Consider the following 26,409-nt stretch of genomic DNA (forward strand, 5'->3'; position numbering starts at 1 on the left):
GCACTGCCTGGCTCACGATCACACAGCTGATGAGCCACGTTAAGTCCAGCAGAGCCTGGCTGCAGCCTGGGGGGCTGAGAGGGGCAGGGACTGGGCTCTGTGTCCCTGCTGATGGCAGCTCCTCCCTGGGGGCAGGAGGCTTTGCTGCCTTTGCTGCCTCAGAAGTGAGAGGCTCGCGGGGCTCCTCCTCCTCAGCAGCTCCCGCTGGGGCAGCAGCTGTTGGCTCGGCCTCCGTGGGACTCTGTAGGGAAGGAGAGGCACAGGTTAGGGCAGGCATTGCCTCTGCTGCCACCACTGTGCCCACGGGGCTGGCAGAGCTGGGCACCCTGGGGGACAAGGCTGCGGCTCCTCGTCACTCACTGGCAGCAAGGGTCTGTCCCAGATCTCAGAGCTGATGTCATTTCTCCATTGGGACAGCTCCTGGATGCTTACATATTCTTCCCATTGGAGGAGCTCACTCACATCCTCCCACCAGGGCAGCTTTCAGTCCCTGGGACAGCTCCTTGTCACTGCTGTGTCTCACCTGGGACAATTCCAGCTCTCTCCTGTCTTCCCATTGGGACATGTGGGAGGGCACATATTGTCCCCATGGTGAGAGCTCTTGGTACCTCTCACCTTCCCTATGGGAAAACTCTTGGGCATCGTCCCACTGGGAATCCTCTGGGACACTCACATCTCTCTGCAGTGACAGCTCGAGGGATCTCTCGTCCTCTCCCCATCCCAGCTCCTGCTGCCCACATTTATTTCCCACTGGCATATCTCTTGGCTTGTCAGGCGTTCTTCCCACTCGCACACCTCTTGCTGCATCTCACTCTCCTCTCCCCACCGGTACAGCTCCCAGACTCTGATAGTTTCTTTCTGTTCGTAGAGCTCTTGGTGTGTCCCACCTCTGTACTGGGAAACTTCATGAACTCTCACATGTACCTGGCACTGGTACAGCTCTTGGCCGCTCCTGGCTGTCCGCTGGGACATTTCTTGGACTCGGTACTTCTCTCTGCTGCGTCTCTTGCACATCTTCTCTTCCTCATTGTCACCTTCCCACTGGGAAAGCTCACGGTCCATTTCAGCGAAGGGCCGCTCCTCCTCCTCAGTCTGAGGCACCGGCTCCTGCAGCTCTCCCCTCGTCCCTGCGGCGCCACGGGCACCGAGGCCAGGCCGGGGCTCGCTCCAGCTGCCCGCGGGGCGCTGCCGAGGGCCGGGGCCGGGCGCTGAGGGAGCGGCGCCGCCATTGCTGCCGCCCTCAGGGGCTCTGAGGGGAGCGCGGCTCCCAGCAGCCCCGCTCCGCCCGCACAGGAGACACAAACATGGAGCACGATAGAAAATTTCGATAGCTAAACCGAATTGTATTTTTATATCTTTTATTGTAAAGAAAGCAAGCAAGCAGTGCTGGGTGGCCAGGGAGTCACTGCTCTACTCACGGCATACACCACTTAAAACTTCAGCAAAGTATATACTGGTTTTAGGCCTACAAAGCATTTTCCAATGTGTTTAGTTAGTCCAAATCAGCAAATATCAATAAGCTGAGATCAACAATTTCATAATCTTTCCAGATAGTCATTGGCTTCCTGTCCTTTTTGTGGTCATCTGGAGGGAGGCCTTAGACTGGTATCTACTCCTGATTTTGTTAAGTGCATCAAGCTTTTTATTATACATAAGCATTTAGTTGCTTTGTTGCAATATCTCTTAGCTTTACCACAGCTTCTTCTCTTTTATTCTAAGCATCAGTTAGGCAATCACAAATCATATGAAATTTCAAGACCAAGAGCAATTGCCAGATTCTCCACCTGGGATGGAGTAATCCTATACCTACAGAGAAATCGGAGAATGAGAAATCTGTGAGTTTCAATCCATGGCAAGTTGAATATGAATTAACAGTGTGTCCTTGCAGCCAAAAGGGCCAAGAGTATCCTGAGGTGCCTCGGGCACTGCATGGAGGTGATTGTCCACTCCACTCTGCGCTGGTGTGGCCTCACCTCGCGTGCTCTGTACAGTTTCAGGCACTACAATAAAAGAAGTCTATAAAGATATTCGGCTGTGTCCAGAGGACAGTGACCAAGATGGAGAAATATCTTGAGGGGAGCACCTATGAGGAGGGGCTGAGGGGGCACTTGTTCTGTTCAGCTCAGAAAAAGAAGGGTGAGGGGTGATTTAATCACAGTCTACAACTTTGGAAAAGGGGGCAGCAGGAGGGCAACAGAGGTGTAGACACTGATCTTCTCTTTCTGGTGACCATCCAAAGAACCCAAGGAAATGGAATGGTGTTGCATCAGACAAGTCCAGACTGGGCATCAGGAGAAACTTCACTGGGAGGGTGATCAGTCACTGGACTAGAATCAGGAAAATGGTTGCTGCATTAAGCCTATCAGAGTTCAGAGGGTGTCTGGACAATGCTTTCAGTCATATGGTTTTATTTTAGGAAGTACTGTGAGGAATAGGGTGTTGGACTTGATGATTCACATGGGTCCCTTCCAATTTTTGAGATATTTGAGATATTCTATTATTTGAGATATTCTATGATTCTGGAAGAATCATGGGTGGAAGAGATAGAGAGACAAACTTGCTATGTATGAAACCTGCCTTGAGTCAGACAATGTGCATAATGGGTACTGTTCCAGGTGACAGCAATGGATCGTCAATTGTCAAATATGACATGTCTCAAACTCATGTGTTACTTCATAACTTTACCTTCAAGCAATTTGATTTCTGATACTTATATAAAGTCACAAGTAATTTTAATAAATGACAAAAATCAATTTTACCCAAAGCCTATCAAACATCCACTACTTCCATTTATCTTTATGAAACTCCCTCCATACAGCTGCATCTCTGCACGCTTCATAACAAAAATCACTTTCCATGTCAGCATCTACTAATGAATCTTCTTTAATTGCTGACAGCAGAATGCACAACATCAGTTTCTTCTGTGAAGCCAAATCCAGCTCATGTTGCTCATTCTTCATAGCTGCTAAAGTAAATGGCAAGCACAGCAGCCACAATGATTTGGTACATCAAGTTTAAGCTGATGTTCCAGGTAATTTTTCTGTAGTAGCTAATTTGGTATTTTCTTGCTTGTGACGAAAGTCTGTTGTTCCTGACTTTTGCATGATAACCTCACTGTGTGAGGGATGTTCTAGATAGTCAGAGAGTGAGTGACCAAGACAAGGGGCACTGTGCAGTTTCAATGGCACATGTGCACATACAGGAACAGCTGGATATGGAACCTTTAAAGCCTGCCTCTGCTCCCAGGCTGCTGCTCAATGCACCTAGCAAAAATACACATACATAGCAGAAATGAAATTGAATGCTTATGTGCAGGATGAGTCTGTTAAATAATAATAAAAAAATTAAAGGAAAAGAAAAGGAGCAGTACTTGGGTAAATTTAATGTAAAATTCATATACTGTAATGCAGGAACACATTTGAGTTACTACATTGTACAATAGTAATCTCCATTGACTTTCATAGATGATCCTGTTCCTTCTTCACTCCTTTGCTAGTTCTATCTTTTTATCTCTCTGACCCATCTTTTAATTTTTTGTGATCTCTCCTTCTGTCTTACTGCTTTATGTCATTCAGCTTCCAGTTCTCCATGTAATTGCAACAACTGCCATTCTCACATCCCCAGTTTTCTGACATAGGGAATATGGATTTCCCATAGTTAAAGATGTTAAAAAATTTGGAGTACATTTCTTGATTTCATTGTGCCATGCAAGTTTTAGAAATGTAGAAAGAAAATTACCAGTCAATTAATTCAATACTGTTGAAGTTTTTGCTCCTTTTTCTTAACCTTTTCTAATATGTAGCCATATAGAAAATATATATTTTGGTGAGCTTAATGTAAAACATTTTTACTCTGTCAGAGCATGATGTTTCAATATTTTTATTTTAAAAATCTAGCAACAAATACATCTAATTAACATGTTTATTTCCTAAAATTAGCACTTTCTAATAGAAGCTATTTGCCATGTCCAGTTATGTTTAATATTACCCTGTTGGATTGTCGTCAATAGCAACAGTAATTTACTCTCTTTTAGAGACTGCACCAGAACCTGACTACCCAATACCAGGTGTTAAGCCTGGTTAACACCATGACCCAACCAGCACAAGCTGGAAAATATGGATGTTATGTAATTCTCCAGGCCAAATCAAACCTCTCAGAAGTTTTGTGCTGTACTTGAGGAAGATCACAAAGTTCAGAACTATTCTTATTTTTCTCAGCTGTTTGCTTGCTAATTGGTGTCAAGTCAGCTTTGTTTAAGGTAAGATCTTGACATCGGAGAGTGGGAGGCAGAGATTATACCTGGAGATTTTCTGTGTTTTGAGGCTTGTATGCCCATGTATCATACTGACTTCAAATTAGTTAGGAAAATGTTTAACTCTCAAAAGCCTTTCATAGCCCTGGTCTGGAAGAAGCAGCTGCTGCTACCGAAAAAAGAAATTAAACACCGAGGGCTTGGACTTCTGGACAGCAAAGGGATTTTTTCCTACCTGATTATATTTTCATTAGGCTGCTCTTGGGCTGCTTGGTGTGGCGTCCCCCGCCATCCCCTGGGTCTCCCGAGGCATCCCGGCCCGTCCCGGTGCGGGCAGGGCTGGCACCAGGTGGCACCAGCGGCCCGCGGTTCTGCCGCCGCCGCGCCCGCCCCAGCCCGGGCCGCCCCAGCTCTGCCCGCGGCAGAAACAGCTCTGGCAGGGGAATCACACAGAAGCCTCTCTAATTCAGATTACTGGTCTATGTTTATCGCAGGGTGAGGGAATAAAATACACAATGTAGATAACTTGCAAGGACATATCTGCAAATTGGACCTCGTGGTTGTTTTTGTTGTCATTATTTCTCTTTGTGCTACTGTTGGAGGTTCATCCCTAAAGAAGAGAGAAAAGAGACGCACTAACAGTTTTCATGTACATGAGAAATTCTTACAAGGCACTGCAATGATACATGGCCCTTTGCATTCACTGTGGACAAAAAGTAACATAAAGGGATATTTAGGTTAGACAATAAAGAAAGTGCTGATAGAAAGAGATTAGGGCACTGGAAATTATTGCACAAGGTGACTCTGGAGACCTCATGACACTGGTTTTCAGGAACTCTGGAGACCTCATGACACTGGTTTTCAGGAACAAGTGAGACTGGTTTAAGATGAAGAGCAGTGAAAGAAGGACTGGAGGACTTGTCAGGGTCCCTTCTAGAGTTGTTTTCTATAATTAGGTGACATAAAGATTATACTCAGGTACTCAAACAGCATCTTGCCCAATGGTAAGGTTGCATAAAGGCTGATAAAATTTTCACAAACTCTCCTCAGATCCAAAGGCACTGATTGAAAAGCAAACTCTGGTATATCAATACTAATGGCAATCACCCCTTTTGATTGCATCCCATTCTCACCCTTAGATTTGACATTCAAAAGGGAGACTGGGGTAAAGAAGCATCTCCTTCTTCTTGCAGAGAGTTTCTACCTTTTCCTTTGAAGATGTTTCTTTTTAAGATCATCTTTGAAAACAAATTCTTCCCCGCTTGTTTCTTCAAGCCTTTCAAGCCTGGAAAAAGATTTTGTTGTAAATAAAAAAGAAAATAATAATATTTCATGAACAACATATTCTGACATTACTATACACCATACATGGGGACTTTTTTCATATATTGACAACACTGGAAATAGTAAGATAATTTTCTGAGATTAAGAAGGTAAAAGTAGCTTCATTTTACCACATGAATGTGATGTTTGTGGATTGGATAGAAATGCAAGATTATCCAATAGATTTTGGCATTATTTAAAAGGGAAGAAGGAGGTGTGCATCTTCTCAAAACTTGGTAGAGCCTTCCAAATTGAGATCCTTCCTAGCTTTTTCACATTGTTAATGACTTTTATTAAATAAGAGTATGAATTTGCTTTTAGTGGAGAATCTTCTCTTTTAGCACAGTGTCTTTCCTCATGGAGAAACTCCCAGCCCTGTGATTCTCCTTCTTCTGTGAGAGCTGCTCCATGGTACCCCAGGAATGAACATCATGTTGAGTATTTCTGTTTGTGACTGTGTTCTCCTTAAAAATTACAGAATATGAGTGAGAAGTTGCAAATAGCAAAATTGTGTCTAGTTTAAAGCACTGGGAATTCTGGTACTTCTGAATGCATTCAAGATATCAAGTAATCCACAGCAAAGTATATGACACAGGTCGAGACTCTGCTTTACAAGTTGTAAGGCCCTGGCTACCTGGGGTAAAATAGTCACCACAGGCTCTGTGTGCTCTGCTTGCACCATTTGGAGCTACAATGAGTACTGGAAATCATGCCTGGATCATGCCATCTTTCATTTTTGCTGTCATCTTGGCTGTATGTCAAACTCCCCATGACAAAGTGGAAATATATCTGTTCCCCTTCATTATTTCTTTCCTTACAAGCATATGCATGCAAACAAAGACAAAGTAAAACTTCCTCCTAGTAAGGATGCTAAGCATCATACTATGTTTCAGTTCTACACATTGATTTTCTTGTGTGTCCTTCCAATTTCACCTGAGTAAATTGATCACCACTATACCTTACTAGGCTAGGAATCAGCTCCAGGTTGACTGGAAAGCTGCAATAAAATAAAAAATGAAAGGCATTTACTTGTATTATGAACAATAAATATTTCATTAAAATTCCTCCCATCCCTCAGCTCCCTTCTGGATGGATTAACCATGTCACCCATGCTGTTTGCTGATATGTTGTCTCTGATGTCTGAAGCAGGAAGAAATGGAATCAAGCACTCCCAGAGAATCACTTGACTACAGTCAAGTGACAGATTACAGCCATCAAGAGATTTTCTCATCAGATATAGTAACCAGCCACCTTGAAAATAGTTAATAAAACAACTTGACAAGAAATCCACATTAGTACTTCGATTTCACAGAAGCAAGCCCATTTGCTAGTATGCCTACAGCCATTTCAGTCTTAATTCCAAAGTCCCCACATTATAGTATACCCTCCTTCACTAACATTCTTGTATCTTTTAAGAAAACCATCTCACTTCCTCACTTTCCTTAACACTAGTCATTCCAGTGATCACAGATAAAACTATATCAAGTTTATAAATTTTTATGTACTGTACATGATGATAAAGTTCCTTGGTGCACATCAAAAACATACTGGGAAAAACAGTCTGGATTATTCCCAGCTCAGGCAAAGGCAAAATCATCCATGGGATTGCTTTTGCTCACAAACTCAATGCACTTGGTGGGTAATACAGGAGGATGGGGAAATCTGGTGTGTGCCTAATGGGAATTCGATTTTGGTGAAATACAAAAATTAGTTAAATTGCATTATGTTAATAATTATCCAACACTGTGCATTACCACATCAGTGGTGGCTACATGTGCATCACCTCCCTGAGCAGCTCACGGCATCGATCTTAACCACAGTCATTCTGGGCATCCCAGCCTGATTTGCCTCTGACCACTGCATCCCCACCAGTGAAGAATAATGGACTTTGATAAAACTGAAAAAGCACAGCTGCACTGAAATCACAACTGAGTCAAATGTGCAGCATGCCACAATCCAACACCTTACATCGTCTTTCCTGCCTAAGAGACAGTCACCAAGGATAAAGGACAAAAGTAAAGGACTAAATTAATTCAACAAACTGTGTGTGTGTGTGTGTGTGAACATTTGACACACACCTTCCATAGATTAAGAGAATGGTGTTTGTATATCTATCAAAACAGATAAATAGGAAAGGTGATGGGATATTGAGGAATGTGAAATTTGTCATAACATAAATGGTATGGAGTAAAGGGTGGATATTGTCCTGGTTTCAGCAAGGGTAGTGTTAATGTCTTCCCAGTAGCTGTTACATGCTGTGTTCTGCTTTTGGAATGAGAATGGTGTTGATAACACACTGATGATTTGGGTTTTCCTACATCATGTTTATCCTAAGGTCTCTTTTAGGTTTATCAAGGTCTCTTAGGTCTCCTCAGGTTTATCAAGGTCTCTTTTTTCCCTTTGTCTCATGTTCTGCCAGTGAGGAGGTACACAAGAGAAACTGGCAGGGAGCACAGGCAGGACAGGTGGTCTGAACTGACCGAAGGGATGCTCCACACAGCAGAGCATCATGCCCAGGATATAAACTGGGAGAACTTGCCCAGAATGTGGCTGATCTGGGCTGGGGAAAGGGGGTCGGTCTGGCATCGGTCAGCTGGTGGTGAGCAATTGCCTTGTGCTTCATTTGATTATTTCCTTATCATTATTTAAAATTATTGTTGAATTTTACTTAATTTTCAATTATTAAACTGCTCTTAACATAGGAGTTTTATTTTGATTCTCCTCTCCGTTCCACCAGGGTGGGGGAGGAGAGGGGAGGGAGTTGAATGAGGGGCTGAGTGGTGTTTAATTTCCACCTGGGCTTAAACCATGACAACAGCACACCAGTAAAGATTTTTCAATAAGCAAAAGTTTTTCATATCCATCACAGAATCAGTTTGCAAGGAGATGTAACTAACTTTATTAGAGCAGATGGTGCAATTAAGAAAAAAGAAGCCTGGATACAATGTAAAAATTGAACATTTCTCATTTGGGGCAATAAATACATTAGTTTAACTTTTTGAATTACATTGACCCTTAAACAAATTCTGGAAAATTAAGATTGTCAAAAGTGACAATGAATTTCTGATTTCACTGAAAAGAAATGTGTTAGTGGACCAGAATAAAATATTTTTATTAATGGGAACATTTTTAGTTTTCCATTTATATTCTGATTCTGAATGAAAAAATAAAATACCTGGTAAATCAATTCCTATACAGCTCTTCCTGTCCTAATTCAACAATATCAGGAAATGTATATACAAAACCCACTAAAACGGAAAAGAATATTATTTTGCTTTTTTAGTCTTAAAAAATAAGCTATATTTCAGTTCACCTTGAAACAGAGTGATAGGTTGTTATTGTTTTTAAATGAAAGCATGAAAATTCAAGAAAATAATCAGTAAGAAAACTGAGGCCTGACCTGTTTGTTGCACAAGGGCAGGAGAAGCTGCAGAGAGGGAGTAACAGTAATAATAAAGTGATAAGCCACATTCTAAGCAGCAAAAGGTGAATCACTTTCTTTGTCAGTCACAAAATGGTAAGGACAAACAAGACATTCACTAGCACCAACTTCTCTGAAAAGTTTGAAAGATCTGAAAATTGATGGTGCTCTGAGATTCAGGCTATAGGAAACTGAGAATATTAAAAACAAACAAGAATAGAAAGTGGAGGAGTTTTGGCTGACATTTTCAGAAATGCATTTAGTACGGGAAAGAGTCTCTTTGGAGTAGAAAGTAACTAACATAACCTTTTAGAAAAAGAGTCAAGGGACCCGACAGGAAAATACAGAGCAGTCATATTCACAATCTACTTTCGGAGATCAAAAGGAAGAATAGTTAAAATAGCCAGACTTCTCTTGCTTCAAATGCATCCTTTGTTAAGACTTCTTTGAAGATCCCTCTGACATGCTGCTCATGAGAGATGCAGCCCTTAGCTAAGATGTCCTAGTGCACTTGATAACACAGCCCACCAGCAACAAATGTCTAATGTGAAGAAAGAAGCATCACCAGATAAGGCAGAAAGTGGAACAATGGGATAAGAATAGCAAGTAGTCATAAACAAATCCTTTGCCTGCTGAAAAGAATGTCTGCATACCTTAGAGATCAGTGTTAGAACCAGCTCATTGCTTCATCAACAAGTAAATAGAAAAATAAAGAATTGAAATAGTTTATATGTCTTGTACAATAGCAGCAGAAAATGCACATTAAGACTGAAAAAAACAAAGTATGTTAACAGTGATTTAGTCTCTGATGTACCTGCCCTGGAAATTGTATGCAAAGTATATTTCACCTTCTGCCAGATAAGTTACAAATAAACCCTAGTGACATCAGATAAAACAGCACAAATGTTTGCAGATGTCTCTTCAGAACTCAGCTAAGGTAGGTAGTTTGTGGGTTTCTAATTTTTGGCACAGATCCTCAGCTGATATAAGCTGCCTCAGGTCTATTGAAGTCGAGATGCCAAAAGTTAAAGCTAAGCACATAGTTAAGACCCCGTTTTGCAGCACAACAGCAATACACACTATGCACTGCTAAGGCTTGAGCAGAAGATCTGTTGAGGACTCAGCTGTTAAGTCCAGCTCTCCGGGGCTGCAGTCCAAAGCCTACCTCCAGTCACCATCAAGGACATCCTTAAAGCCAACAGCATCTTTGCTGCTTCCATGAAACTGTGAGTGATTCAGTTCCTCTTCAGTGCCATTTGCCCCTACACCTGCATGTGTCCACTAATTTTTATACACCATAGCAAACCAAACCAGCCACCATAACTGTTCAGTGGAGGGCCCTAATCTACCAATTTATTAGTTACGTGCTATGTATACCTTTAGTAGTATTTAAATAATAAGGCTAAAAAGGCTGACTCTAAATATAGGTACTTAAAAGTCAGGCAATCTTAACATCAACATCAATCTGACACTTTATTAGCAGCCAGTGAAGCTTGCAGATTCCTGGCCTAATGTGGATATGCCAACCAGTTTTAGTCGTCAGCTTAGCTGCAGGTGACCAAACATCTTTTCTGACTTGCATGTAAATATGTGTGGAAGCAAAGAAAAACCCAAGGAAATAAGATCTGCTATAAAGAAAAATTATACAGAACAACAAAGACATTTAGAAACTGGGAGGGGAGTGGTTTATTAAGTCCACGATGATTCAAAAGTGCAGAAAGATGGTGGGTTCAGTGATGTTGATAGTGATAGATTGGGCATTTGGCAACATGTATCTCCTGCTGTTCCAAGTTGCTTGTCTGAATTCCTGTTGCCTTTGCTTTGTCTCTTTCATCTGAAATGATCTGTCAATACAGGGAGCATGGGAATGAAAACTGAATCCCTGCCATGAACAGGACTGAAAGTGCATTGCCAGGAGAGGGAAGGAGCAGGACATGCAAGGGGTGTGCAGCCTTTGGCCAGGTGTATCAGTTAAATAATGAAAACATGTCAAAAAACACAAACTGTGTCCTTTGTTTAGCACCACATGAACTACACTCAGGGATCCTGTTTCAAACTTCAAAACTCATCAGACTCTCAGAACTGGCTTTTAGAATTACTGGATTTGTTGGCTTCCAGCCACTGGTATACAAAAAGTTAGTACATATAGAGGGGAGCATTTGGCACCTCCTGAAAGAGATTTGAGGCTTTGTGTATTATCAGTGATCAAATCACACCCTTAGACCCCTTAAGACATTCTTAAGACAAAACATTTTATGATACAAGACAGGGGAAGTGAAACAAAGGCTGGACAAGGTACTGGTGATGACACTGATACAAAGGAAATCCTCATGTGAAAAAAACAGTTCCACAGAAAACAAAATTGAATATAAGGACATGGCAAGGCAGACAGTACCAGAAAACAAATACAATTATATAAAAGAAATTGCTCCTGTATAAAAATCAAATCTTACTCTGCTATAAATCCCATTAACCTCAGCTCGTGCAGGATTTTATGGTTTTTCAGATGAAAGAAGTCTGCTGTAGACATTTCTGAAAATAGGTTCTATTTTATCACAGATGAACTTAAAATCCTTTTACAATTCTTTTCCTTTTGTTACTCTTTTATTGACATTTTTATTTTTTGACACCTTCAATCTCCTTTGTCCTGCCTACAGTTCATTCTGAGAACAGAGACTAAGTAGCAAAGCGTCATTTTTCCTTTGGTATGACAGCCTTTCACCTTTGCAATCCTTTGAAGGACACCAAGTCCTATGTTTAAATTACTAATCCTCTTTGGATGAAGTCTCAGTTTCTGGGTGGCTTCATCAGTCAGACCCACAAAGCAACCGCTTCTTAATTTATATTTTTCCAAATGACACTCCCCTGATCTGTCATTGTCATATGGCACAGTAGGACATCTTTGGAACATGAGGTGGACTGTCTGTTTTGTCACATTCAGCTCTCTACTGCAATTAAAACCTGCTTGTCTGCTAACTAATCACACTTCCTCTGCCTCACAGCCACATTTTCACTTCTTCACTTTCCATACAGCTTTCATATTAATTTCAAACTTTGAAATGGATATGATTTCTGAAGATTAAGCTCCAGACCTAACTGATGACCCCAGATTTTCCTTAGCAGAAATCTTCCATTTTAATCCTTCTTTGTCATCAAACATTCATCTTAAAACATAAAGAACAGCATTGCACACAAGACACAGGACTCTGGATACCTGCTTCCAATTTTTAACTATGACAGAGCTGTCTACAGGAGTTTGCCTCTGGCACTGGGAATGCGGCTTGCCTTCCCTGACTCAGCTGTTCAGTCTAATCTCTCTACAGTCAAGACAGATGAATGACCAGCAGTCCTAGGGACTTCATTTTCTGTAAGGTACCTTTCACTCTCCTTTGAAAAGTGGGACAGTCTGGACAACAGGGTCAGCCTCCCCACCACAGCTTTCAGATGGCCAATATTTACAAAGAAATGCTATCCTTACCTGCTCTCCTCCCCAGATCTCTACTATGGTAATAAAACCTATGACCTTCTTCCACCCGTTACCAGCCATCCCTCTCCAGGCTGCTATGTAATGTTGTAAGTCTCATATTCTGTGTTCAAAGAGTGACCAGTTAGATAGAAGAGGGACTATGCAACTTCCACTGAAGGAAAGTTTGCAGCACCACTCTAGGTCTTGTTAGACATCAGGCCAAGCAGAGGAGGACACATCCACCCTCCAAGGGCAGGTGGAGAGCTCTGCCAGTAGTTGGCCACATCCATCCAGCTTTCCTCTGTCAGCCAGCAGGAAGGTTCCTTGAGAATGATTGTCAATGTCCTTTTGATTTGTCTATATTCAGCTTCTATTCTGCAAATCTTTCATATTTGCTAAATTTGTTAGTATCACAGCATAGATCCAGCATTGCAAATACGGAATTGTTTGTCCTGCTATGCTCAGATGTCACTCTCACCACTTTCACCTTCTAACCTCATATTTCCTCATACTGACATAAAGACCTTGAGCAGAAGAAATCCACAAAGCTCTGAATGTTCAGAGACACTTGTAATTGAGCTTTTTAATGCCAACTATTATGAAAATTGAGATTAAAAATGAAATTCAAATCCACACCAGGTATCTGATCGTAAATATCCAAAATTCAGAAAAGCCCAACTAACACATTGTTGAGTTATTCAAGAGTTAGTTCCTAAGAACAGGTCCAAAATGCTTTGGATTTATCCACCATAGCTTAGACTTTCCCACTAGCTCCTGATTCACCCTTTTAATCAGAGGGTAAGAAGGTAGGGTAGTCTAGTTCAGATCTTGTGAGCTGTTAATGTCACAAGGATCAGGAGCCTTGGGCAGTTTGGCCTGAGCTGATCTCCACTCCTGGTCCAGTGCTGAGAAGATTCAGGAATCCAGAAAAAAGCAATTATCACTGCAGCAAAGTTTATGGCATCAGGAACAACATAATAAGGAGAGCCTGCTGAAGCAATGCACTTCTTTTCTGCCAGGAAGACAATCTGTTCCTGGCTGATATGAAGGTTGTGCTCAAATTTAGGTCTAGCCTTATATGGTCAAATAAGGATTCTGTCTGTGCCTAAGGAACATTTCATCTGAAGCTATTTTCTACTCTTCCTTTCTCCTTTAGCTAAGGAACACTTAAATTCATTCTGAAAGTGTTCTCCCCATTATAAGCACAACCAATATGCACTGGCATCTTCTCATGGTATACACATCACAGCACAGGCCCTACCAGAAGTAGCAAAATTCCTACAGACCAAGTATCCTTCTGATATTTAATAAATAACCACCAGACAAGACAAGACCTGCTATCAATCTTCTAGTTTGAAGACAGATGGACAATTCTCAGAATTTCAGTCAAGCAATTGAAATACATGAGGTGTCAGAAAGCATTATTTATTTCATTTACATTTTTAATACAATGGTTTACAACACACAGATATTTCAGCAGATGTGTACATTTCATATGGATACAGTTACATACAGATATAGATACACACATTTAACATGCTATGCAAGAACATGAAATATTAGCTTATATGGTTCATATGCTTTTATAAACATACTCTCCTAAATGTAGAATTTTGTACTGTAATATTATTAAAATATGGCATTCAGATACATATAACTCTTTTAAAATTTATTTATGTTGTCTGTTTCTTTAGTTTTTTCAGAAATCACTTCTGTTCTGAACAACTTTATATCATACCTTATTTAGTAGGTCAATATTAATAAAAATTTTGTATCAACTTTGTATGACAATTTCAATAAGAAATTCAGTTATTATCTTTACAGCTCTCTAAAGTGTGATGTTAGTCTGAGTTTAGAAAGCCAATAAACTCAAAGCTAAGTACATATTTAAGTACTTTCCTGGATCAGAGCCAACAAAACCAGCTGAGATGGGAGTTTCATTCAAGGTAGACCCATGAAACGTTAGCATGGAAATGGTCACTGAACATGTTAAAGTAGATTACATAGAGAGACTGGACACAAAGAAAGGGAAGATAAGAGACACTAATAACTGCCCCTGTTGGACATGACAGGAAGCTGAGGTCAGGAGACAGATCTGCTAAGGGCATCCCAGTAAGAACCTGTCTCTATTCTGTCACACCACATGTAATAGTAAGACTGTCACTGGTTTCTGCTGACCTTAATATGGCCCTAACAATGGGGAAAGGGCCAAGTGGGAGATTCAGATGCAGTCTTGCAGTTTTGGGGACTGCATACGTGTTTCCACCACTTCTGTCTGTATTAAGGGACTGCAAAAATATTAGAATGTTGACAGAAACCAAGCCTGCTGTTCCCTCAAAAAACAAAAATCCACTGCAGATCTGCAGCTGGAGTGATGCAACAGCATCATCTATCTATTAGTCAATATAAACAGTTTTGTAAACACATGGTGAAAAATTATCAACTATGTTCTTTAAACTGGTTTAACACATTAAATTTCTGATTGCATGCAGCATTATTTCAGTGTTTCCAGTACAATAGCTGCCAGCACTGCCCTTAGTCTGGATTCCTGCTTTATGCTTAGAGCTCCCATGTTCCTCCTGTTCTAAATTTACTGCAACATTGAAAAGCCCAGAGTTAGGGATATGCAGATTTAAAAAATGGTGAAAATGATGGCAAATTGGATGAACTAAAACATGCTCTTCCCATAAGATCTGTTCATATGAAACACAACTTATTGATATTTAAATTCTAAGGCTAAAGACTGAGGCATAGCAAACTACTGACTCCTGGTATATTTACTCTATAAGGATGAAAGATTGTTGGTCCCTGTGGGATTACAAGTCTGCGAAGTGCTGTTATTTCAGACCTGGTGTTTAGGCCATTAGTGATTTAATGCAGCCTTTTCCTTTACTTCAGTAATGGCAGTTCTGTCCCTAATGTCTTTTTTTTCCCATTTAGCCTGAGGATTTGATGTGATTAACATCTGAAATGTATTACTTGGGTTGGTGTTAATTAATTTAGCTGAAATATTACAACTTTTAAACTCTATTGGTCATGGAAGGCTGAACGATAAGGTTAATTAATTCTGAACAATTTTAACCGTAAACAAAAGTATTTTAGAAATAAAAGAATGTAAAATCAGAGAAAGACTTTTCTCTGCCATTCTTTTTTAGAATCCCACCAGTGGCTAGGTGTCCTGTAAAGAATTATTCTCCTGCTAACTTTGTGTTAGCTGAATAATATAGGAAGAATGTGCTCACAGTCTGGGGTTCAAATAATTATCCCAGCAAAGATATGCCTCTTAGAAATGGCCCTGTAATTACTGGAACTGGACCAAGTTCATCAATCCCATATTCCAAAATCTTCCACACTTAGGCTTAAATTCTGCAATTCACATTTTGAGTCTGTGTGAATCACATCTTTTTAAGTTTCTCCCTCATTAGTTTTCAGTCAGGATTGCCAGTTAATAAAATACAGGATGGCACAGATGCTCAACTCATGTAAATTTTCTCAACTCCTGCCACTTGATAGCTGTCTCTTTGACGTCAGTGGAACCATGACAATTGCCATCAACCCAATATTCATTTTTTTTCCCTCCTGTTACCCACTTCCCTGAAGACATGAATCACTAGATGCTGCCACTGCTGTCATATAGTGCCATACAGACAAAAGATAAGTCACCTAGAAAACTTCACATTTCATGCTATCAGAGGATATGGATTTGATAAACTAGTTTGACTCAAATGACAAATGATGAAACACTGAACCGACCTTTTCTTCTTTTCATGCTTGAGTATAAGCTTTTAATTCTCATGCCTGCAGCTATTACTCAGCAGATATCAGCTGCTGAAGGATGTCTTCCCACTCCCTCAATATGTATGTTTGCTCTGTCACTTCTGGTACTAATGGAAGCAGCATCCCTAAATACATTTTTATCATTAAATATAAAGATTAACAAGAGAGGATGGCAGTGTTGCATGTCCAGTGGGAAGATGTGCACAGGCTGACAGAAGAAAAAAGAATATTTGAAAGATATATATTTACAGGTCCAAGAGAAGAACTGTCCTATAGTGTGTAGAACACATGCTGGTAAATTACAATCTTTCTACATAAACCTAAAAATTCTTTAATCTCAGCTGTAGAAGTAGCAACAGGTCACATATTTGATCTGTAAGCATTCTTTCTAGACCCAGACTTTCATTCTCTAAGGAATGTAAAAAGGATTTCAGAGATTTTTCTGAATTAAAAATTTATATTCCTTTCTGCATTATGTAACCCTTCTTTCCATACAGTAATTTGGCACCTGTACATGAAAAATAAAGACATTTGGGTCTGAAGATCCTCAGCTCAAACAATGAGAGCTAAGGATAATACCTCTAGAAAGTAAAAATAGGAGAAGAAGTCTACAAAGTCTACAATAACATTACTTTCATATTTTCTGTTTTACAGTGATGCATGGATTGTTACTATTGTTCCCAGTCTCACACCAAGAGAGCATACTGAATCCTTCTTCTGTTGATGACACTTGGCTAATATTTGCTAGTGCTTTCTAAAAAGGCATCTTCTAAAGAACTAGGTTAAAATAACATTACTTAACCCATTTCTTACCCCCAAAGCTTCAAAGCTGCAATACTCTTCCCATAAATGCGCTTATAGCATTAAAATGGAAGAATTTTCAGATTGTTAGTTGAACAATAAATATTAAGCTTGGGGAGTTTGGTTATCTTGCTTTGTTGTGGTTTCTTTGCTTGAACAATCAAAGTAATTAGTCATGTTCTTCTTTTCAGGTTACTACTTTCTGGTCTGTTTCACTTATTCTCTTATTATTATCACAGAGCCATGTGATATATCATTCAGATAGTGCTGGCCAGAAATTTTCTATCAAAAACATTCATTTAATTAAAAACTTCTATTCAGTTAAATGAAAACATCTGTAGCTACTCCTCATATTATATATTAAAAGATGAGCACTTTCAAAAAGGAACCTCCCTCTTGCACATTCCAGAAGTTAAAAAAAAAATCATTGAAAAAATCACAAAAATAATTTTAACCATTTTACTGGAGTAACTGGAGATTGGGTGGAAAGAGCTGGGAATGAGGAAAATATGCATTTTAACAAATTCTGTTTCTATCACACATGCAGTTCTCTGTAAACAATGAAAATACCTGGTGAAAACATTTTAATTGACTTTTGGCATAGTTTGTTTTCTTAAGATCTACATATAGGGCCTTTGTAATTGTTTTAACGGGTTTTTTTTTCAATGGGGTCTTTTAAAATCCAGATCAAACCTTCCCATATTACAGGAAGCAGGTAACTGCAGCTGAAGTGCCCCATAATGGTTGTTTTCAGTTTGATGAGGGAGGCACAGGAGGGTAGCACCCTGCTGCAACAGTCACAGTATACAGTGATGAAGCCAAGGTGATGTGTCAGCACTGCCAGTGCAAATAAAAACCATGCCATGCCACCTGCTAATGCAGCAGGATTTCAGGGAGTTCTGCAGAGGAGCTGAAGACCCATTTGAAGGATTCACTAGTAAGGCTTTACATGAGAGGGGAGTTGTGCTTTTCTGTTTCTCCTTTTCTTTGACAATTCATTGCATTAGTTTAAAACAGTTGGATTTTCTCTGACTCCTTCACTACAGTACCCATGTAATTTTAATGTATTCTGCCTCTCTTACCCTATGCTTTCCACATATCTGTAAAGACAGATGCAGCCATGAGAGTTTGCTTAGGTTTGAGGCAGGTCCTCTGCTGTACCTGTCAAAGCACCATAACCCACAAGTCTGTGGCAGCTCCTTTCAAGTAACATCACTGCACTTCTCATCTGTAACAGCCTGGTACAGCAGCACAGACTGATATGTGAGCTCTGTGGGGCTGACATGCCTTTCTTCCTCTTGTTAACATTATTTTCAGTAAAAGCATTGCTACTAGCTATGGCCAAGTCTCTACTTACAGATGACTGGAAGTAAGCCATCCAAAACAAGAATTCTCCAAATTCTCCAAGCATTTCCATGTTTGGAGATCCTCATGCTGTCACATGGCATCTGACAGCACATTCACTCTGCTAATAAGCCTTTTTGAGTGATAACCTCAGAACACACTTAGATCACTAATTATCATTTTCATTCCAGGAAAAGCCTTGTTCCAGATACTGAAAAACCTGTGAAACTGAAATAACACCAGACTTCTCACTCACTTCACACAGTTCATGGAGAAAGCACTTGCTCATGTCACATTTAATGTTAAAATAAGCCCCTATAACAATTAAAAAAAACAAACAAGTTCACCAAATTCCATTATCCCCCTAAAAATGACATGGATTACAAGATTGTGAAGTTTCTTCTTTAGTATCTTGCTTTTCCTCCATCTCATTTTGCATTTCGAAGTTACTGGTCTTTAAAGCAAATGAAAAAAATGCATTTGTTATGGTGTACAGACTGGAAAGACTGCACTGCAAAAAGAAAACTAGACTACCCTGGTCAGTAGCACTCTACCACCAACCATGTGGGAGGTACCAGGAGACAGCAATCCTTTCCAGTAGGCAGTGTGTGTGTTTCTACACTTTTCCAAAGTTTAATGGAGTCAAATATTATTCATATAGACTGTTCAACGCCAACTGGCCTTGCACCCAGAGAACAGCCTGATGAGGATTTAATTTATTAGTACAGTTTCAGCCATACAGAATCTATTGAACATCTGCTTCACAACATACCATATCCTACAAGCTACAAAAAACTTTCCAACATGCCATAATGAAATTAGGATCCATGATGTTTAAGAAAAAAAGTCTAAAAGCTAATGTGCAATTAGTACAGATCCAGCAAGATGATGAGTTTTGCCATCATCCAAGCCTGCACTAGATGGGAATGTGGTCAGTAAAAATGTCCAGATGTTGTGTATAGATTCAGGTTATAATGAGAAATATACTGCTTCTAGTAATTGTGATATACATCTGGAAGGTTATATAGAAACAGGATGGAAAACTCTGGGGAAATAGAGGACATCCTCCATTCTGTAATATATTGCTTGCAATATTGCACAGAGGGAATGTGGCCAGAAGTTTTGCATAAATAATGTCAGTGAGTCAATCCAGGAACCCCGCAATAATGCATCAGCCTAGAAGGATGATTTGTGTTCAAACATCTGCCTCCAGCTATGCTTTTTTCCTATCTATTATTCTGTTCCCTATTTCACATAGTCTTATATCACTGGGAAGACACAAGTGGCATTTGACTTGCATCAAGTGATGATGGCTTTTGTGGACATGATCTGCACTATACATCTTTCATGCCCTTATAATTTTTTCTGCATTGCCATCTATACTGTTGATGACTTTCATGGTAAATTAGGACACTCCAACCTCCTTATCTAGGAGCTTTTAGGTCCCTTTTTAATCTATCTACTTTTCTGTGAAATATACAGTCTCTGAATTATAAACCATCAAGGACAAGGATTGTTTTCTTCTGTACTCACACAGCAGAATGAGGTTATACTCTTACCTAAAGTCTTCTGCTGCTACCATAGTGCATCTGACATGAGCACATAATATATGTCTGTGTTTGTTTAAATCATTCTAAATCTACTAAGAAGAAAACAAGAAGAGCAAAATGTATCTTGGGATGAATAGATGGTGTGCATGAATATCCAATGAGGGAGAGAAGGACACAATGAGGGAGAGAAGGAGAATGAGTCTATGGATGGTCACACATGCAGGGGAGCTACTGACAAGGATGTGAAAATTCCCAGGACCAGATTTGTAGCACCAGAATGGCTGATCTTGTTAATACCTATTTTACATGCCATGCATGTTTACACGCAATATCTGATTCACATGCAGAAAGGGTTGTGGAACCTGTGAATAAGAAACAAGGCTAAATAATCTAGCTTGATTGACACTGAATAAATCATAATTTTGCTCACAAGAAGGAAGTTAAGGTGAAAGAAAACATCTTGTACCACAGATCCAAGAAACAAAAATGAGCCTTATTATACTTCAAGAATACAAATGTTCTTTGCAATCCGCTGAGGGGTGCTCAGTGCTCCCCCAAATGACAGTGAGTGATGTGGGTTTGTTTCTGAAAAGTCACAGAGAAAGTTTTCACCTACTGCTAGGGGTTTACAGTCAGAGAGAGAAATAAAGCTTCAATAGAGGCAGATGAAGAGAGAAATCCTGGGCTGTTGCACCTTTCAGAGTCTAAGGTGAAAAAACCTTTTTTCACCTTAAAAAAGCCATGTACCACAGAGCTTAGGAAGGAAGCCCTCACACACTAGGACATGTTTTAAGAAGGAAACAAGCACAGGACCTCTCTGTCTGTCCTACTATGCAGTGAATCACAGGAATATCATCTGTCAACACCTTAATGAGAACTATGCCTCCAACTGTGGAGCAACAATGGGAAACTGCATAGTGGCAATGACCTCTGAAGGGAAAAACCACCCTTGCACCCCTGATCATAATGCTAATAGCACATAAGCAGTCAAACGATAGGGCAGACCTGCTTTTCTCCTTTGGTAACTACTGTGAAGTCCACCACAAAGTCATTTGTCACCAACACACTCCCAGCACTGGTGTAACAGCTGTGAAAATATAATTAGTCCCTCCATCTCTATCCCACTGGGTACCAGTCACTGTTTCAGTGGTCTCTTTGGATATGTTTCTGTCCTCTACTGGCCAGAGGTCAAGTTTTCCAGAAGCTAGTTGCCTGTATAATTACAGTGCACATATTTTACATCTCATTGTAATGCTTTCTTTTGCCAGCATCCGCTTCTTTGCAAATGTTCCATTTCCAAGCCATTTTTCTGCAAGCCCCAAGAGAAGTCATCAAACAAGCATGCTGAAAATTTATCCACAGGCATCACAAATGCACATTTAGCTGATGAAGACATAGAGTTCATATAAACTTTGATTTGGAATGCCTCTTCTTCCAAACAGCTAGTCCCATATGGGATCATTTGCTCAGGAAAAATAGGACTGGGGGAAATGTCTGAAAGTCCAGTGCAAGAAGACACTGGTTGCCCACAGCTATTTTGGGGCAAGGAGAGAAACTTGGTACTGTTCTATTTAAATAATCTTCAGTGTCAGCATTTGGAATAACAATACAATTGAAGGCTACAGGAGAGGCACTGTGTAGTGAGAGACCAAAGGAGACATGATACATCTGCTTCTGGGTTTGGGTCTGAAGCCACAATGTCAAGATTATGCTGAGACTTCCAGATGTCTCTTTGGAGACAAGCAAATGAACAACTGCAAAAGCTGAAAAATTTTCAGGATGATGTTTCTGCATTGTGATACCCTGAAATAAGTCCTGATGCTCCTTTTTCTTCTGCCACAGTTACAGGGAGAGTACCAGCTGCTGGGCATAACAGCCCATCACATAAAACATGGGGAAGGATAACAATGTTCAAGCCAGAAACAACTGACTACAAAACTAGTAGTGTGGTGTTCTTCTTTGGTGTTTAAAGGAATATGAAATGGGCCAAGGGCAACATTCCTGAGCTGCATGTCAAGAAGGAAACTTCAGAGAAGTAGAGAACTGATAATACAACATGCCTGTCAAGATCAAGAAATGGTGTGTAGGACCCACTGCATAGTGAGAACCAAAAGCCACATCATGTTTTAAACAGTCCACATGTAGGCTGAACTATCACACTGCACCTGACTTCCCCATATTCTGTTAATGTTTTTTTTATCCTATGGGAAACAGTAAACCCATATAGTAATTATAGTAACTCACACACTGACCCTGGCTTATGGAGTCATTCCGACAGTGTCCAAGCTGCTGCAGTGCCATGCAGATCAGTTTGTGGCCGGATCTGCATCCACATGCAGACCTCAACCCATGAGGTTTTCATCCTCTTTTCTCGCCCTGTACTGCTGAGGAGGGAGAGGGGGAGAATGAGGGAGTGTGATGGTAAAGTGGTGTGATGGGCACCTGGCAACCACCACACCATGTAAAACTATTTTGAAATCAGTGGTTTCCTGATTATTTTTTTTCTGACCACTCTGTGAACATTTAAAGGTTGGGGTATGGCAAACCACTGAAGTTGGTTACTACCTGTATGAAACCCAGTCATCCTGACCCTGCTTCTCTGGCCCAGCAGACTGTGCCATCAACACACACAATGTATAGACACGTTTGCTTATGCATACACAGATGACAGAAGCAAGAGGCAAGCAACGAGGCTGAGTCCCTTCCATCTTGCTCTCCCTGCTGTCCTTCTATCACCTGCAGCACCAAAGGGCTGTGCAAGAGAATCCTGTAAAGGCAGAGAGCTCTTCATTGCTCAACTCCAGCTTCCCCTTGGTCCAGAAACAGCTGTGTTCACCCCCTACTGAGCAAGGGCATGGAGTATTGCTCTCTGCTCTGATGCTTTGGGCTCTGATCCTGTCTAACTTATCCCATCTTATACAGCACTACCACAGATGGCCCTGCTTCCCTCTAATGGATGCTTTCATAGTTCATGAAAATACCTGCCTGGATGTGGAAAACACCATTGCAAAATCCCCCCGTCACACAAAAAAGAACTCCTCAAGTACCCAATCCTCCTCACCTAATCACAGCCATTAACTGTTTCCTCCGGTCTCTAAATATAATCTCTGCTGAATTAAACTCCACCTATCTTAAGTGTTGGCCACATACAAAAAAAGTTATGTGCCATAATGTTATCTACCACAGCTTGGTAACAGTAAAACTGTGCCATGTCTGTTTATTGTTGGCAAAGGTTCCACAAAGTCCCATCATTTCTCCTTGAATGAACACATAAACACTGAATGGGACAGGGTAGAGAATGAAAGTCCTTCCGTGGTTAACACATTTCCCCAAAGCCCATCTGTCACCCTCAGAGCAGCAACAAAGCGCTACTGCTTAAGGAAGAGTGTGAGGAGACCTGTGAGGGACTTGTAAACTTAGAGGAAAACAGAAGATAGTGCAGGAATTTCAACAGTTCTCTTTATTGTAAAACAGAATGATTCACATCGCCTTGCAAGTGTATCAACTGATTTAGAGAAAATTATTTGAACAAAAGCAAACAATTATCCTCTTCCCTCACTTCTGAGGATTTTTATTCTCCTTATAGAGCACATCAAAACCATCTTTGGAGTTGCTCAGGGTATATTGTAAAATACAAAAAAAATTCAAAAGCCATTATTATGGTGAAAATTATAATCACTGAAGTAGTTACTCTTTAAATAGTCCTAATTTCAAATTTGGGTTAAAGTTGATTGAAGTAGATTATTACATGCAGACGTAGGCTCTTTGTTAGGTTTTTGGTAGCTTCTCTACAACACAACAACAAAAGCAGCAGAATCCTAAGATACTGGTTTGAACTGATGCCACAGAAACTGAAATGGATATAAAAGATGATCTCTGATTTAAATACCTTCCAGATGAAAGCACTAGGCCCAAACAGAACACAGAGAGTGGTTGCTTAATAGATTGCTTTTAAAAGCAAATTCATCTTTATCTCTTTCAACCAGAAAAACATTCTTATCTAAAAGAAAATTCCTTTGTCTGGGAACAAAATCCCAGACTCAGACAGCTCCAGAGTGTGGCAATGAAGAACATTAGGCCTCCCAGTAATATTCTCCAGCACTGTCCATGTGCAGAGTTGGCTCTGTATTTCAACTGCCTACTGTACATGGCAGTCCTGTACTGCAGGACAGGACTCTACATGGAGCCTGTTGGCAGCCCTGAACAGCAGGTGGGCTGAATCCCTCATTACTCTTATTGGATTTGAGGCAGCAAGTTAAGCATTGTGAGCAGAGCTCTTGGGCATGCAATCAGAAGATGAAAACAATATCCTTTGTGCTAAACTCTTGAACAGTTCTTGTATGATTTTCTTAGTGTACAGCGAAATGAGAAGCAAACCTTCAAACAAGCCCTTTGAAGTTCCCCAGAGGCTGCTCTTCCTATGCATTGTCTAGCTAGACACCATGGGATGTTCTTTTGCTTTCTGAAAATATCCTCCTCTTACTTCTATAAACCATTTTTCCTCTCTGCTTAAGAAACCATTTTTGTATCCTTTTTGCTAAGATCTTTGCTAAAATATAGTTATTTATATTGTACCTTGAGTAAGGCAGAGTGCTAGGAAGAACTTAGCCAGTAAAAAGCTCCAGTTTAGGAAAGGGGGTGCTCTTTCGCCTCAGTAGTCTGTTTCTGAAGTAAAAAATGTGTTATGAAGCAAAATACCTCTGACAGGAAGTTTATATGGTTCTGTTCCTGAAGGTTCACTGACTGCTTTCTTCTTTCTTTAACAAAGGCTGTATACCATGCATCAAACTTCTGATTTATTTTTACAGATTACAAATGCAAGACATTTCACACAAAAGTTCATTTGTAAGATCAATTTTAACACAGCACAACTACCTTTACTTTAGAAGAATTCATTAGAAGTTTCAGGTATATAAATGTCCTCTTCTGCATATTTAGATACTTACTGCCACAATCACTCAAATACAGATTCCTGGATATGATGTCAATTGGAAAAGACAGAGAAACTTTGGTACTTACTGATTTTTGCACATTAAAAAACTTTTTTTGTTAGGCAGACAGTTAGCATTAGCTATTCTAGAAGCAGCTCATACCTGTCAAGCCTCACAGAACCTGCCTGGCTTCTTTTTGAGGGTGTTCCCTCTCCATCACATAGGAGGCCTTGTCTGCACTTCAAAAATTCCTCAATTGTGCTAGTGTGGTACAAGCACTCTGAGCTGTTTTATATCCATGCAAACACTGTGACAGAGGAAGGCCAAGCGTTAAGGCTTTTCTGTATTAGCAATAATATGTCTATGCAGGAAGGAAGAGCAGTACACCCATAAAGCTATAAAATTAGCTCAGGCTTTAAAGTGTATACTGACAATACATACTTACCCCACACAACAGATATTCAGCCATTTATCAGTGTGACTGGGACTAGACCATCTCCTACAAAGACAGGCTGAGAGAGTTGGGGCTGTTCAGCCTGGAGGAGAGGAGACCTCATAGCAGCCTTCAGTATGTGAAAGGGCATCCAGGGAAGGTGGAGAGGGACTCTTCATCCGGAACTTTAGTGATAAGAAAGGGTGAATGGCTTCAGATTGAAAAATATAGTGTTAAAAATAGGTTAAAAACTGTTGTAAAATAGTTGGTAGATCGTTAAGCATGTACTGTTAGTTTGGTTGTTATGTTGTAAAAGGGGTTAAATGAGTAGTTAAAAGTAGTACCATAACACACCCCACAGGCGAAACAAGGCAGCCTGGACAGAACTGTAAGGGGCCAATCAAGCGCCTTAAACCTTCATGCAAAAAAGGATCCAAAAAGAAACCAATCCAAAGGGACAAAAAACAGGATAAAAAGGGGCTTCTGACCCACAGAATTTTGTGCTGCTCCATCTGGGACATCGGGGACATCGCTACGTCGCTGCTCAAGAAGACCCAGCGCCGGCGCTGCAGCATCCTCGACGGGAACGCTCCTGCTCGGCCCGAGGGCCCCCATGCTTTAGGCCTTTCCTTTTCTTTAAAATAAACACTGAAATCACTTTAGTACCTGGGGCCTGCTCTCGTTTTTATCAGTAGGTTTAGGTGTTAGGCAGAAATCCTTCTCTGCGAGGGTGGTGGTACGCTGGAGCAGGTTGCCCGGAGGCTCTGGGGCTGCCCCGTTCCTGTCAAGGCCAGGGCGGATGCAGCTCTGAGCAACCCGGTCCAGGGGAAGGAGCCCCTGCCCGTGGCTTTGGGGTTGGAATTAAATTGTCTTTAAGGTCACTTCCAACCCAAACTGTTCAATGATTCTATGATCTGACAGAGGGATGGTGGGAATGTGTGAATCTGCCTGGGGATTCTGACCAAAATTTTCAACCTCAAGAGCACGCATGCTGGCTGACCGGCCTGCAAACCCGCACAGGATTGAGCAAACCAGCAAAACGCCCCGGCTCCCGGGCGGGATACTCGACGGAGCGCCGCGGCACAGGGGCGGCCCCAAGCCGGCGCGGCAG

At 40.8% G+C, this 26,409-nt stretch overlaps 2 long non-coding RNA genes across 4 annotated transcripts; one reads left to right on the forward strand and one right to left on the reverse strand.

Moving 5' to 3' along the window:
* Nucleotides 1–1,238: 1,238 nt before the first annotated feature.
* On the forward strand, nucleotides 1,239–10,043 carry LOC135284034 (uncharacterized). 2 transcript variants are annotated; one of them, XR_010349585.1, is made up of 3 exons: nucleotides 1,239–3,031; nucleotides 4,034–4,258; nucleotides 5,917–10,043. It is a non-coding gene; the product is annotated as an uncharacterized LOC135284034 (long non-coding RNA). The 2 variants fall into 2 exon arrangements; XR_010349587.1 differs by lacking the exon at nucleotides 5,917–10,043 and having other exon boundaries at nucleotides 1,239–1,835; nucleotides 2,240–3,031; nucleotides 4,034–4,556.
* On the reverse strand, nucleotides 4,554–26,358 carry LOC135284040 (uncharacterized). 2 transcript variants are annotated; one of them, XR_010349597.1, is made up of 4 exons: nucleotides 25,787–26,358; nucleotides 25,311–25,483; nucleotides 5,098–5,537; nucleotides 4,554–5,064 (listed from the first exon to the last, which is right to left on the reverse strand). It is a non-coding gene; the product is annotated as an uncharacterized LOC135284040 (long non-coding RNA). The 2 variants fall into 2 exon arrangements; XR_010349595.1 differs by having other exon boundaries at nucleotides 25,311–26,358.
* Between the last annotated feature and the right edge of the window lie 51 nt (nucleotides 26,359–26,409).

This window comes from Passer domesticus, chromosome 1 (assembly GCF_036417665.1).
Source record: "Passer domesticus isolate bPasDom1 chromosome 1, bPasDom1.hap1, whole genome shotgun sequence".
NCBI classification, from domain to species: Eukaryota; Metazoa; Chordata; class Aves; order Passeriformes; family Passeridae; genus Passer; species Passer domesticus.